This window comes from Triticum urartu, chromosome 4A (assembly GCF_056163025.1).
Source record: "Triticum urartu cultivar PI428250 chromosome 4A, HENAU_Tu73, whole genome shotgun sequence".
Taxonomy (NCBI): Eukaryota; Viridiplantae; Streptophyta; class Magnoliopsida; order Poales; family Poaceae; genus Triticum; species Triticum urartu.
Window position 1 is genome coordinate 205,730,631 of NC_141876.1, and position 14,786 is coordinate 205,745,416.

Genomic DNA, 14,786 nt, shown 5'->3' on the forward strand with positions numbered 1-14,786 from the left:
CAATTGAAATTGCAATTTCATCAGAAGTTTTATCCTATGCATCTTGTTCATCGTGATCGTAATTATATATATAATTTTTGGCCTCGTGAAGGAGAAAGCATCGCTCAATATTGGGGGAGGCTTAAGTCAATGTTATATTCATGCCCCAATCATGAGCTCTCAAGAGAAATTATTATTCAAAAATTTTATGCTCTGCTTTCTCTAGATAATCGCTCCATGCTCGATACTTCTTGTACTGGCTATTTTATGATGAAGACTTTTGAATTCAAATGGGATTTATTGGAAAGAATTAAATGCAACTCTGAAGATTGGGATCTCGACGAAGGTAAGGAGTCAAATATAACACCTAAGTTTGATTGTGTTAAATCTTTTATGGATACCAGTGCTTTCCGTGAATTTAGCACTAAATATGGAGCTGACTCTGAGATAGTAGCTTCTTTCTGTGAATACTTTGCTACTCATGTTGATCTGCCTAACAAGAAGTGGTTTAAGTATAGTCCTCCCATAGAAGTAAAAGTAGTTGCACCTATTAATGTTGAAGAAAAGACTATCACTTATAATGATCCTGTTGTTCCTACTGCTTATATTAAGAAACCACCTTTCCCTGTTACAATGAAGGATCATGCTAAAGCTTCAACTGTGGTTCGTAAGAGTAATACTAGAACACCTACACCCTCTAAGAAAATTAAAGTTGAACCTAGTGTTTCTATGGTTAAAGATCACTTGGCCGATAATATTGATGGGAATGTTATTTACTTTTGTGATGAATCTGCTAGAATTTCTAGACCCGATACTAAAAATAAACATAGACCTGTTGTAGGCATGCCTGTTATTTCTGTTAAACTAGGAGATCATTGCTATCATGGCTTATGTGATATGGGTGCTAGTTCAAGTGCAATTCCTCATTCCTTATACAAAGAAATTATGCATGATATTGCACCTGCTGAGATAGAGGAAATTGATGTTACAATTAAGCTTGCCAATAGAGATACTATTTCACCAGTTGGGATTGTTAGAGATGTTGAAGTTTTGTGTGGGAAAGTTAAATATCTTGCTGATTTTCTTTTTCTTGGTTCCACACAAGATGACTTTTGTCCCATTATATTTGGTAGACCCTTCTTGACTATTGTTAATGCCCAGATAGACTGCAAAAAGGATGTTGTTACTGTTGGTTTGGGGGATATGTCTCATGAGTTTAATTTTGCTAAATTTCGTAGACAACCCCATGATAAATAATTGCCTAGTAAAGGTGAAATTATTGGTCTTTCTTCTATTGTCGTGCCTCCTAGTGATCCTTTAGAACAATATTTGCTAGACCATGAAAATGATATGTTTATGAATGAAAGAAGGGAAATAGATGAAGTATTCTTTAAACGGGGACCTATTTTGAAACACAACTTGACTATTGAAATCCTATGGGATCCTCCTCCACCCAAGGGTGATCCCGTGTTTGAGCTTAAACCATTACCTGATACTCTTAAATATGCTTATCTTCATGAGAAAGAGATATATCATGTTATTATTAGTGCTAACCATTCAGAGCATGAAGAAAAGAAATTATTGAAAACTTTGATGAAGCACCGTGCTGCTATTGGATATACTCTTGATGATCTTAAGGGCATTAGTCCCACTCTATGCCAGCATAAAAATAAAATTGGAGAAAGACGTGAAACCGGTTGTTGATCACCGACAACGGTTAAATCCTAAGATGAAAGAAGTTGTAAGAAAAGAAATACTAAAGCTTCTGGAGGCAGGTATAATTTATCCAGTTCCTGATAGTCACTGGGTATTACTGTGGTTCCTAATGATAAAGATGAACTAATCCCACTAAGAATTGTTACAGGTTATAGAATGGTAATTGATTTCCGCAAATTAAACAAAGCTACTAAAAAGGATCATTACCCTTTACCTTCTATTGATCAAATGCTAGAAAGACTATCCAAACATACACATTTTTGCTTTCTAGATGGTTATTCTGGTTTCTCTCAAATACCTGTGTCAAAAGAGGATCAAGTAAAGACAACTTTTACTTGCCCTTTCGGTACCTTTGCTTACAGACGTATGCCTTTTGGTTTATGCAATGCACCTGCTACTTTTCAAAGATGTATGACTGCTATATTCTCTGACTTTTTAAAAAAGATTGTTGAGGTTTTCATGGATGATTTCTTCGTATATGGAACTTCTTTTGATGATTGCTTAAGCAACCTTGATCGAGTTTTGTAGAGATGTGAAGAAACTAATCTTGTCTTGAATAGGGAGAAGTGCCACTTCATGGTTAATGAATGTATTGTCTTGGGGCATAAAATTTCTGAAAGTGGTATTGAAGTTGATAAAGCTAAAGTTGATGCTATTGAAAAGATACCGTGTCCTAAGGACATTAAAGGTATAAGAAGCTTGCTAGGTCATGCCGGTTTTTATAGGATGTTCATTAAGGACTTCTCTAAAAAATTTTAGCCTCTGACTAACCTCTTACAAAAAGATGTTCCTTTTGTCTTTGATGATGATTGTGTAGAAGCATTTGAAATACTTAAGAAAGCTTTGATTTCTGCACCTATTGTTTAGGCTCCTGATTGGAATTTACCATTTGAAATCATGTGTGATGCTAGTGATTATGCTGTAGGGGTTGTTCTAGGACAAAGAGTTGATAAGAAATTAAATGTTATCCAATATGCTAGTAAAACTCTAGACAGTGCTCAAACAAATTATGCTACTATTGAAAAGGAGTTTTTAGCAGTTGTATTTGCTTGTGACAAGTTTAGACCTTATATTGTTGATTCTAAGGTAACTATTCACACTGATCATGCTGCTATTAAATATCTTATGGAAAAGAAAGATGCTAAACCTAGACTTATTAGATGGGTTCTCTTGCTACAAGAATTTTATTTGCATATTATTGATAGAAAGGGAGCTGAGAACCCCGTTGCGGACAACTTGTCTAGCTTAGAGAATGTTCTTGATGACCCACTACCTATTGATAAATGCCTCTCGTACTTCACCAAGGTATGTTGATTATGCTAATTATATTGTTGTTAAATTTATACCACCTAGCTTGACATACCAGCAAAAGAAAAATTTCTTCTATGATTTAAGACATTACTTCTTGGTTAACCACACCTTTATAAAGAACGAGTAGATGGTGTTATTAGACGTTGTGTTCCTGAGCATGAATAGGAACAGATCCTACGCAAGTGTCACTCCGAGGCTTATGGAGGACACCACGCTGGAGATAGAACGGCACATAAGGTATTGCAATCCGGTTTTTATTGGCCTACTCTCTTCAAGGATGCTCGTAAGTTTTTCTTGTCTTGTGATGAATGTCAAAGAATTGGTAATATTAGTAGACGTCAAGAAATGCCTATGAATTATTCACTTGTTATTGAACCATTTGATGTTTGGAGGTTTGATTATATGGGACCTTTTCCTTCCTCTAATAGGTATACACATATTTTAGTTGTTGTCGATTATGTTACTTAGTGGGTAGAAGCTATTCCAACTAGTAGTGCTGATCATAACACCTCTATTAAGATGCTTAAAGAAGTTATTTTTCCGAGGTTTGGAGTCCCTATATATTTAATGACTGATGGTGGTTCACATTTTATTCATGGTGCTTTTCGTAAAATGCTTGCTAAGTATGATGTTAATCATAGAATTGCATCTCCTTATCATCCACAGTCTAGTGGTCAAGTAGAACTGAGTAATAGAGAGCTTAAGTTAATGTAACACCCACGATGCGGCTATGTCTCCCACGTGTCGAGGCACGACTTAGAGGCGTAACCGCATGGTGGTTTAGTCGCAAGTGGGGTAATCTTCACACAAACCAATGTACTGAATAAGAAAGGTATAAAGAGTTGGCTTACAATCGCCACTTCACACAAATAACATGTTAAGCATAAATCATACAGAGTACAATCAAAGGTCCGACTAGAGAACCAAAATAAATGAAGACAACCCCAAATGCTAGATCACCGATCGTCCCGACTGGGCTCCACTACTGATCATCAGGAAACTAAACATAGTAACAACCTAGATCTTCATCGAGCTCACACTTGAGCTCGGTTGCGTCACCTGCACTGGCATCATCGGCACCTGCAACTGTTTGGAAGTATCCGTGAGTCACGAGGACTCAACAATCTCACACCCTCGAGAGCAAGACTATTTAAGCTTATGGGTAGGATAAGGTAATGAGGTGGAGCTGCAGCAAGTGCTAAGCAAATATGGTGGCTAACATACTCAAATAAGAGCAAGAACAGAAGCAACGCAACGGTCGAGAAGCTAGAAGTGATCATGAAACTACTTACGCACAACCATAACAAAAACCGTGTTCACTTCCCAGACTCTGCCGAAAACAGACCATCACGGCTACACACGCGGTTGATGCATTTTAATTTAAGTCAAGTGTCAAGTTCTCTACAACCGGACATTAACAAATTCCCATCTACCACATAACCGCAGGCACGGCTTTCGAAAGTTTAAACCCTACAGGGGTGTCCCAACTTAGACCATCACAAGCTCATGATCCGCGGAAACAATCCTCCATCGCGGGACACCCGATGAGACTCGGAATCCCGGTGCACAAGACATTTCGACAATGGTAAAACTAAACCAACAAGACCGCCCGACTGTGCCGACAAATCCCGATAGAAGCTGCACATATCTCGTTCTCAGGGCACACCGGATGGTACAAGCTACGAGTAAAAGCAGCCCTCAAGTTTCCATGAGGTGGCCCCACAGGCTGCCTGTTTCGGACCAACACTCACAGGGGCACTGGCCTGGGGGGTTAAAATAAAGATGACCCTCGGGTTTGCAACCCCAAGGGAAAGTTATAGGTTGTTAGGCAAATATAAAACCAAGGTTGGGCCTTGCTAGAGGAGTTTTATTCAAAGTCAACTATCAAGAGGGTCCCATACCCCTCATCGTGTTAGGGACGCAAGATCAAGGAAGATAACACCGGTATGACGGAAACTAGGGCAGCAAAAGTGGAACAAAACACCAGGCATAAGGCCGAGCCTTCCACCCTTTACCAAGTATATAGATGAATAAGAGATATTGTGATATCCCAACATAACCATGTTCCAACATGGAACAGACTTCAACTTCACCTGCAACTAGCAATGCTATAAGAGGGGCTGAACAAAAGCAGTAACATTGCCAAACAATGGTTTGCTAGGAAGGTGGGTTATAGGGTTGACATGGCAATATGGGAGGCATGATATAACAAGTGGTAGGTAGCTCGACATAGTGATAGAACGGAGAACTAGCAAGCAAAGATAGAAGTGATATCAAGGCTATGATCATCTTGCCTGAGATCCCGCAAGGAAAAAGAACGAAACCGAAGCGAACGAGAGAAGCAAACCGGAAAGAAGCAAGCAACATGGTAAACATACAATCATAAGCATGGCATGATGCACAACCAAGTATGATGCATGTCCAGTTTAAAGAGCCATGGCATGGATAAGTGCGACAAACAATACTACAAATTAAGTGGAGCTCAATATGCAACGAGTTGCATATTAGCGGAACACCGCATGACTTATTTAGTTCTCTCTCGGTTATGTACCCAACAATATTAAATGTTGTTAAACATGGAAAGAGGGTGAAGCATAATAAAACTACCTAACTAGGCAAGTTTAAATGAGGCCGGAAACTACAAATAACCATTCCAGTAAATCCCCACATGCGATCTATGGATTTGGTACTATTCTACCCTAAACCATATTTTAGAGTTGTTAAACGTGCAAAGTAAGTACACCATCTTAATCTATGCATTTTTCTGCCCCACTTACATAAAAGTTTATTAAACACAGAGCTACAGTTAATTAGTTATGAAATAAATCATTTTAACCTGGCATTTATGCAAAATTAATGAAACAACATTTTAAACATTGATGAAAGTTGGATATTATGAAACTATACAAAATTCTAAGCATTTTGCATATATAAAGTTTTTACATATGATGCATGGTTTGTTAGTTACGATATGCATGAACTAGAGGGACCATTCTATAAAGGTGCACTCTCTAGAATAATTAGCAAATCATCCAGAACTGAAAAAATGGAACGGGCCAAAATTCAGGTGGCCTGGGTCTCACCATAGGGGCTCAGCCCACCCGTTGAAGAGGAAGGCCGTCAGGAGGGCAACTAGGCCAGCGCGGCTTGCGGTCCATAGGCGTGAGGAGGTGGCCCAGGCGACCTGACGAGGCAGGGGCGCACGAGATCTGGTGATCTGGTCAACGTGGCTGGATGAAGCGGGCTCGTCCTCGTCCTCGGACAAAACAGGGGCGGGGTCAAAGCAGAGGTCGTAGGCAGGCAGCAGTGATGCAGGAGAGCGACGATGGCAAACTTGGTGCGCGAGGGAGAGGAGCTCGAGCCGGAGGAGAGGTCCGGCAGGGCAGCGCATGGAGGAGGGCACGACCATGGCTGTGGCTCTGGTGGGCTTGGGCGGTGGAGCCCGACGCGGCGACGGGTCGACGAGGAAGTCTATGGCAGCGGATGCAGTTGACCCATGACGAGGCTTGTGGAGCGAGGGAGGCAGGAGTTGCAAGTGTGGTCCTCTGCTCGTCAGGAAGCAGAGCAACGGCGGCATCTTGGAGCGGCTGTAGGCGACGCTTGGCAAGGCGACGAACTGCAGGTGCTGCGACACCGGATCCGGCCACGGACGAAACTACGATAGCGGCCATGTCGTTCCCTCCTGGTTCGATAGCGGCCATAACTGCAGGTGCTGCGACACTGGATCCGGCGGCGAGGCTGACGAAGTGGTCGTCGGGGCCGCGTTGCTTGTGCGCGAGCAGAGGAGCTCAAGGACTCAGTCGCGCGAGGCTGTAGGGAGCTCCAACATCGAAGGAGAACCGCAGGACGCTGTTGCGTGCTGGAACCGAGCGGAGGAGGTGGCATACTGGCGGCGAGCTTCCATGTACCTGAGCGGCCATGGCGTTCCTTGCTCCGGTCACGAGCAGAGAGAAAAAAGGAGGTTGGGGGAGAGAAGAAAGGTGAACCAGTGGAACGAACGGCATCAGAGGATTTTTCTTACCAGCAGCGGGCTCTAGTGGGTCTCCGGCAAGGGCTTGCGGGGACGGAGATGCTCGAGACTGCTGCTATTGCTTGGGTGGTCGGCGGCCATGGCGCGAGGGAGACGAGCCTGAGTGGTCATGGTCGATCTGAAGGTGGCCGCGAGGATGGGTCGAGAGGAGGAGATTGGCTGGTTGGAAGATCGGTGGAGGGCACTAGTTGGCTCCGGTGAGATCCCGAGGGAGATGGTGGCGGCGGAGTGGGAAGGATGGGACAAGCCGCCTACATCCTAGGGTTGAACCTATATATATATTAAGTGGGTTTTTGGGTAGGGGTATTCAGTCCGTCTGATCGTAATTTGGCGGTCGAGAAAATAGGCTAGGGAGTCCAATAAATAAAACGAAGATGTTTTATAGATGTTAGGGGATGATCTGAATGCAACGATGATGACTGAGTGCTTCGGGTTCGGGGCAGTTTTCTGACGCGCACGAGGGGGTCGATGCACTCTGCAAGGAGGGGGTCAGGTGGTTATGAGGGGTTTCGGGGCCCTCCGATCACAATCGGACGGCTCCGGACGTGACGAGGGTTAGATTGCACCTGGCGGTTGGTAGTGGGCTGTGTAGATGGTATAGGGAGGAAAGAGAGGGAAAGCCCGGCAATAGTTTTCAGAGACCGAAAACGTCCGACGTTAGACCGACTATAATGCCGCTATAGTTATCCGTTGGGGCGTCAAACAGACTCTGAATGCGATGAAATTTGGCAGACGGTCTACCGGCAACATAACTACACCGCATGCCAACCTTCATCGCACTTCGAGAACATTTTCCGGCCACTTATAAAATAATATTTCAGACGTGCCGCGGGCGCGTGCAAGTGTTTATGGGCTCAGAACGGACAACGGAAGGAACTGGGAGACCCGGACGAATGCAAGTTTTGAAAACAATATGATGCAATGCACATGATGACAAGGCAAGATGCAACACGCAAGAGAATGACAAGGCAACAACAGCGAAACTGGAAGACACCTTGCACGTTGGACTCGGGGCATCACACCACTCCACCACTATGAGAGGAGCTCGTCCCGAGATCTATGGATGGCTCCGGAGAGAAACGGAAGAGGAAGAGAAGAGGTAAAACTAAGTAGCTTCTTTGACAAATGAGTGAAACCAAAGAACCTTGCGAGGTTGAACAATTGAAAGAAAGAATACAACAAAGATGAACAAAGTTGAAAACACTATGTTAGAGAAGAGGAACAAGGAACAACAAATTCGGATAGCACTCCAGTTGGAAAGAGATGCAAGACTTGATAAGTTGAAAATAACTTGAAGAGATGACACAACACTCCGGTTAAATGGATAAGCACGAAAAGAACACGATCCTCACAATTCGAGATGATGAGCGAAGAGAGCAACATCACAATGAATCCGGAAGAAAGAATAGAAGATAGATCATTGAAATAAAAGAATGGAGAAGAAAATGCCAACTTCCTCCATAAATGAGCTTGGAAAGCACCCTTCTGAGATGGTTATAACGTAGTTGTTGGAAAACCAACAATGAAATGAATAAGCTTGTAGTGGGCTTATGGAGAAGTTCTCAAAATTATGGGGTAACAACCTGCCACTCATGGGAAAAAATATTTGATTGATAGCTAGAAAAGATAGGAAACTTCTTCCACCAAGATGATAGAGAGATAACCTGGATCATTGCCAAGCACCACAATAGCAACATTCCTTAGGGAAGGCTTTAAGTGAAATATAACCCAAGATAACTCCAATGAAGAGATTGATGGGTTGCAAAGGATCTCCTGAACAAAGAGAAAAAGGTGGGTTTAAAATATCTCATTCTTAACAACTTGCGAATCATGAAGCACGAAAGGAAATTGTCAAGAATGACATGACACCACCTCAAAAGATAAGGTAGAAAGAATTGCACTTGAATGTAAGATGAAGAATGCTTGAACTCCTCAAAGAAAAACATGTGTTGAGCACCTTGTTAAATTTTGAGTAAAGGTTGGCGGATCATAACTTCAAGAGATATCTTGAAGAACAATTGAAGAATGAAAAGAATCCTTGTCGAACCACCATGTAGAGCCTCCATGAAGAAGTCCGGTAAGATAAAAAGATGGTCGCAAAGAAAGGAAGCTTGAAAAGAATAAAATTAAGCCTTGCAATGATTTAGATTGAGCTTCGCGATGAGATAACACGGAAAAACTTGGAACTCCGAAAAAGAAAATACGAAGCATCTCGAAACGCGAAATGTGACATGATGAACAGTCTAGAAAGAAGAAACTAGATCACTTGGATGAAACAATAATAAGAATTACGTTATGCGTATCCTTCACCAATTTAAATTGATGACAAGCAACGGATTTGTCATACTACTTATTCTCATAGAAAGGATTAAGAGAGATATAGCTTAAACTTGAGAAGGTCTTGATGGATCCCCCGGTGGGATTTGGAAACAACGAATGAATTGATACGATAACGAAGGAAGAGAAATATTGAATGAACCACCGTAAGAATTGAAAATGGAAATAGAAAAGGCACAATTCATCGGGAAGAATTGGAAAATGAAAGAAGATACTTGAGGGAATTTAGATACATGAGAATGAAGAGATCATGAACTGATTAGAGGATATTTGAACGATGCACCAGTAAGATTTAGAGAACGAGAGCTGAAAGCTGGAATGAATAATTCTGAGATGATGTGCTCCAGATAATCAAACTGAAAAGACTCCTGAATTTCTCCGGATGGGTGAAAAGCATTCTCACAATCGAAAACAATTATGAGAGGATGGCATCAAGCTTGAACTACGCATCTTTGAGAGAACGGACCAAGATTTGAGAGAAACCCTTCTTCGGTCTTCAAATGTAGAGAAAGACGATGAGAAACACCACCATGAATTTGTTGAGGCCCTCCGGAATGAAAATTAGAAAGGTTGAACGAACGATGAAAAGAATTTGAAAGATCTTGGAGAAAGACATTTGACTGATGATAAACCATTCATATGTCAAACTTTGAAATGAATTTGAGAATAGCTCCGGGAGAATTAGAAGAGTCGGATAAGATCCTGGGAAAGACCTGTAGGTCATGTCCCACTCAAGAGAAACATCGTTGAACGATTTAAAAGGAAGATTGCGCCGGTTGAATTAAATGGCTTGAATGAGATAACAACCTCGAAATAAGTTGAACGGATCTTGAATGAAAAGACGAGCCTTGTGAGATATCTTCAGCACTCCAGAACAAATCTATAGCGAGAAATGAATGATTAAGAGGTGCACCGACATGAGAAAAAATTTGAAATGAGGAAAGGATATGATCGACAAAGCTTGACTTGAATCCACCTGAGAAGAAAGAGAACTAATAATGACAACTTGAAGCTCTGTTAGTATCTTCCCTAGAATCAACGGATAAGAACATTGACGGAAAAGAATGGAGAGGCTTCCTTCAATAAAATGGATAGTTGATTTGATATCTCTGAGACCTTGAAGAAAAGGGTGGAAGGGCGGGGAAACAAAGACAACTTGGAGACGGATGAAACGAACAACGTTGGGAAAACTGAGAAGTTATCTTGCGAATGGGGAAAATTATAGGATCATCTTGAAGAGAATCACACCGGTTTGAAAGAATTGACATGCCAATCTCGATAAATAAGAAGGATTAGTATTCACATAGGAATATGAGAACACCGTTTAGAAATGGTATGGATTCCACACTTGACATTGAAGGATCTCGACTACCACAACTCAAAACAAAACAAATGATTTGGCTTGCAAAATAAGCCGGAACGAACATATGATAGACCCCATATCGTATCATGTGTGGTGTTGGAAAAAATTCCTACATGATACTTGAATTCCCACCTATAAAACTCCCGAAACTTTCTGCTTATGCAATCTGGTGTTGGGGATACAGGGGGAGCATAATATCTCACCCAAACTAACAATCCCTACATCCAGCTGTATCCATCCGTCAACACATAACCAAGAAACCTTCGGAAATCATGTACCTCAACCTTTGAAAAGCATCCATTATATGAGTTATGGCAATACTCCCGAACTCCCTCCCTAGTACTGCGTGGCGTCGAGGTTATCTCACCAACTACTGCATAAAAGAGATTTTCGATGTCGGCGAACTCAGGTATTCCAGAACTTCAATGATAAAATTGTGATGGAAACACCTCGGAGCTCAAATCCCCGGGACACTCCCACAACCCCTAAATATCAGGAGGCACCAAGAAAAATGTTCTCGTCACAAGAATATCGGAACGGTCCCAAGATACTCGCATGATCTAAAAAAATCATGAAAATTTGAGGAGAGGAAAATCAAAACTTCTACATCAGGAGGCCTCACCAGAGCAAAGAAGGGACTAAGGAGTAAAAGGAATCCTACTCACCGATATATATAATCCTAAGACTCAAAACATTTTTCCTCTAGACTCAACAACATCGGCGATTCGATCAAGCAGGGGGCTCCTAAGTCGTGGATGGCTCTGATTACCAACTTGTAACACCCACGATGCAGCACGACTTAGAGGCATAACCGCATGGTGGTTTAGTCGCAAATGGGGTAATCTTCACACAAAGCCATGTACTGAATAAGAAAGGGATAAAGAGTTGGCTTACAATCGCCACTTCACACAAATAACATGTTAAACATACATCATCCAGAGTATAATCAAAGGTCCGACTACGGAACCAAAATAAAGGAAGACAACCCCAAATGCTAGATCCCCGATCGTCCCAAATGGGCACCACTACTGATCATCATGAAACTAAACATAGTAATGACCCAGATCTTCATTGAGCTCCCACTTGAGCTCGCTTGCGTCACCTACACTCACATCATCGGCACCTACAACTGTTTGGAAGTATCCACGAGTCACGAGGACTCGGCAATCTCACACCCGTGAGATCAAGACTATTTAAACTTATGGGTAGGACAAGGTAATGAGGTGGAGCTACATCAAGTGCTAAGCAAATATGGTGGCTAACATACGAAAATAAGAGCGAGAAAGAGAAGCAACACAACGGTCGAGAATCTAGAAGTGATCATGAAACTACTTACGCACAACCATAACACAAACCGTGTTCACTTCCCGGACTCTGCCGAAAAGAGGCCATCACGCCTACACACGTGGTTGATGCATTTTAATTTAAGTCAATTGTCAAGATCTGTACAACCAGATATTAACAAATTCCCATCTGCCACATAACCGCGGGCATGGCTTTCGAAAGTTTAAACCCTGTAGGCGTGTCCCAACTTAGCCAATCACAAGCCCACTACCCGCAGAGACAATACTCCATCGTGGGAGACCCGATCAGACTCGGAATCCCGGTGCACAAGACATTTCGACAATGGTAAAACTAAACCCGCAAGACCGCCCGACTGTGCTGACAAATCCCGATAGGAGCTGCACATATCTCGTTCTCAGGGCACACCGGATGGGACAAGCTATGAGTAAAACCATCCCTCAAGTTTCCCCAAGGTGGCCCCGCATGCTACCTATTTCGGACCAACACTCAGAGGAGCAATGGCCCAGGGGGGTTAAAATAAAGATGACCCTTGGGTTTACAACGCCAAGGGAAAGTTATAGGTTGTTAGGCAAATGTACAACAAAGGTTGGGCCTTGCTGGAGGAGTTTTATTCATAGCAAACAGTCAAGAGGGTCCCATACCCCTCATCGTGTTAGGGACGCAAAATCAAGGAACATAACACGGGTATGACAGAAACTAGGGCGGCAAAAGTGGCACAAAACACCAGGCATAAGGCCGAGCCTTCCACCCTTTACCAAGTATATAGATGCATTAATTAAAATAAGAGATATTGTGATATCCCAACATAACCATGTTCCAACATGGAACAAACCTCAACTTCACCTGCAACTAGCAACACTATAAGGGGGGCTGAGCAAAAGCGGTAACATAGCCAAACCACGGTTTGCTAGGAAGGTGGGTTAGAGGCTTGACATAGCAATATGGGAGGCATGATATAACAAGTGTTAGGTAGCACGACATAGCGATAGAACGGAGAACTAGCAAGCAAAGATAGAAGTGATATCGAGGGTATTATCATCTTGCCCGAGATCCCGCAAGGAAGAAGAACGAGTCCTTGAAGAAGGCAAACAGACGTAGTCGAACGAACCCTCACATCTCCGGGGCGAAACTGAAGCTAACAAGAGAAGCAAACCGGAAAGAAGCAAGCAACATGGTAAACACACAAGCATAAGGATGGCATGATGCACAACCAAGTATGATGCATGTCCGGTTTAAAGAGCCATGGCATGGCAAAGTGCAACAAACAATACTACAAATTAAGTGGAGCTCAATATGCAACGAGTTGCATATTGACAAAACACCACATGACTTATTTAGTTCTTGCTCAGTTATGTTCCAACAATATTAAATGTTGTTAAACATGGAAAGAGGGTAAAGCATAATAAAACTACCTAACTAGGCAAGTTTAAATGAGGCCAGAAACAACAAATAACCATTCCGATAAATCCCCACATGCGATTTATGGATTTGGTACTGTTCTTCCCTAAACCATATTTTAGACTTGTTAGACATGCAAAGTAAGTACACCATGTTAATCTATGCATTTCTCTGCTCCACTTACATATAAAGTTTATTAAATTCGGAGCTACAGTTAATTAGTTATGAAATAAATCATTTAACATGGTATTTATGCAAAATTAATCAAACAACATTTTAAACATTGATGAAAGTTGGATATTATGAAACTAGACAAAATTCTAAGCATTTTGCATATATAAAGTTTTTACATATGATACACAGTTTGTGAGTTACGATATGCATGAACTCGAGGGACTATTCTATAAAAATGCATTGTCTGGAATAATTAGCAAATCATCTAGAACTGAAAAAAATGTAATGGGCCAAAACTCAGGTGGCCTGGGCCTCACCAGAGGGGCTCAGCCCACGCGTTGAAGAGGAAGGCTGTCAGGAGGGCAACTGAGCCGGCGCGGCTTGCGGGCCATACGTGTGAGGATGCGGCCAAGGCGACCTGACGAGGCAGGGTCGCACGGGATCTGGTGATCTAGTCAACACGGCTGGACGAAGCGGGCTCGCCCTCGTCCTCGGACGAAACAGGGGCGGGGTCAAAACAGATGTCGCAGGCAGGTGATACGTCTCCAACGTATCTATAATTTTTGATTGCTCCATGCTATATTATCTACTGTTTTGGACATTATTGGGCTTTATTATCCACTTTTATATTATTTTTGGGACTAACCTATTAACCGGAGGCCCAGGCCAGCATTGCTGTTTTTTTGCCTATTTTAGGGTTTCGAAAAAAAGGAATATCAAACGGAGTCCAAACGGAATGAAACCTTTGGGAACGTGATTTTCTCAACGAACAATACCCAGGAGACTTGGACCCTACGTCAAGAAACAAAGTAGGAGGCCACGAGGTAGGGGGCGCGCCTACCCCCCAAGCATGCCCTCCACCCTCATGGGCCCCCTGTTGCTCCACCGACGTACTCCTTCCTCCTTTATATACCTACGTACCCCCAAACGATCAGATACGGAGCCAAAACCTTAATTCCACCATCGCAACTTTCTGTATCCATGAGATCCCATCTTGGGGCCTGTTCCGGAGCTCCGCCAGAGGGGGTATCCATCATGGAGGGCTTCTACATCATCACCATAGCTCCTCCGATGAAGTGTGAGTAGTTCACCTCAGACCTATGGGGCCATAGTTATTAGCTAGATGGCTTCTTCTCTCTTTTTGGATCTCAATACAATGTTCTCCCCCTCTCT

The 14,786-nt window shown here is 42.5% G+C and overlaps 1 long non-coding RNA gene across 1 annotated transcript; it reads right to left on the bottom strand.

The window, feature by feature from the left end:
- Positions 1-3,823: 3,823 nt before the first annotated feature.
- LOC125553806 (uncharacterized) lies at positions 3,824-7,282 on the bottom strand. The gene is made up of 2 exons (XR_007304212.2): positions 7,028-7,282; positions 3,824-4,092 (listed from the first exon to the last, which is right to left on the bottom strand). It is a non-coding gene; the product is annotated as an uncharacterized LOC125553806 (long non-coding RNA).
- Between the last annotated feature and the right edge of the window lie 7,504 nt (positions 7,283-14,786).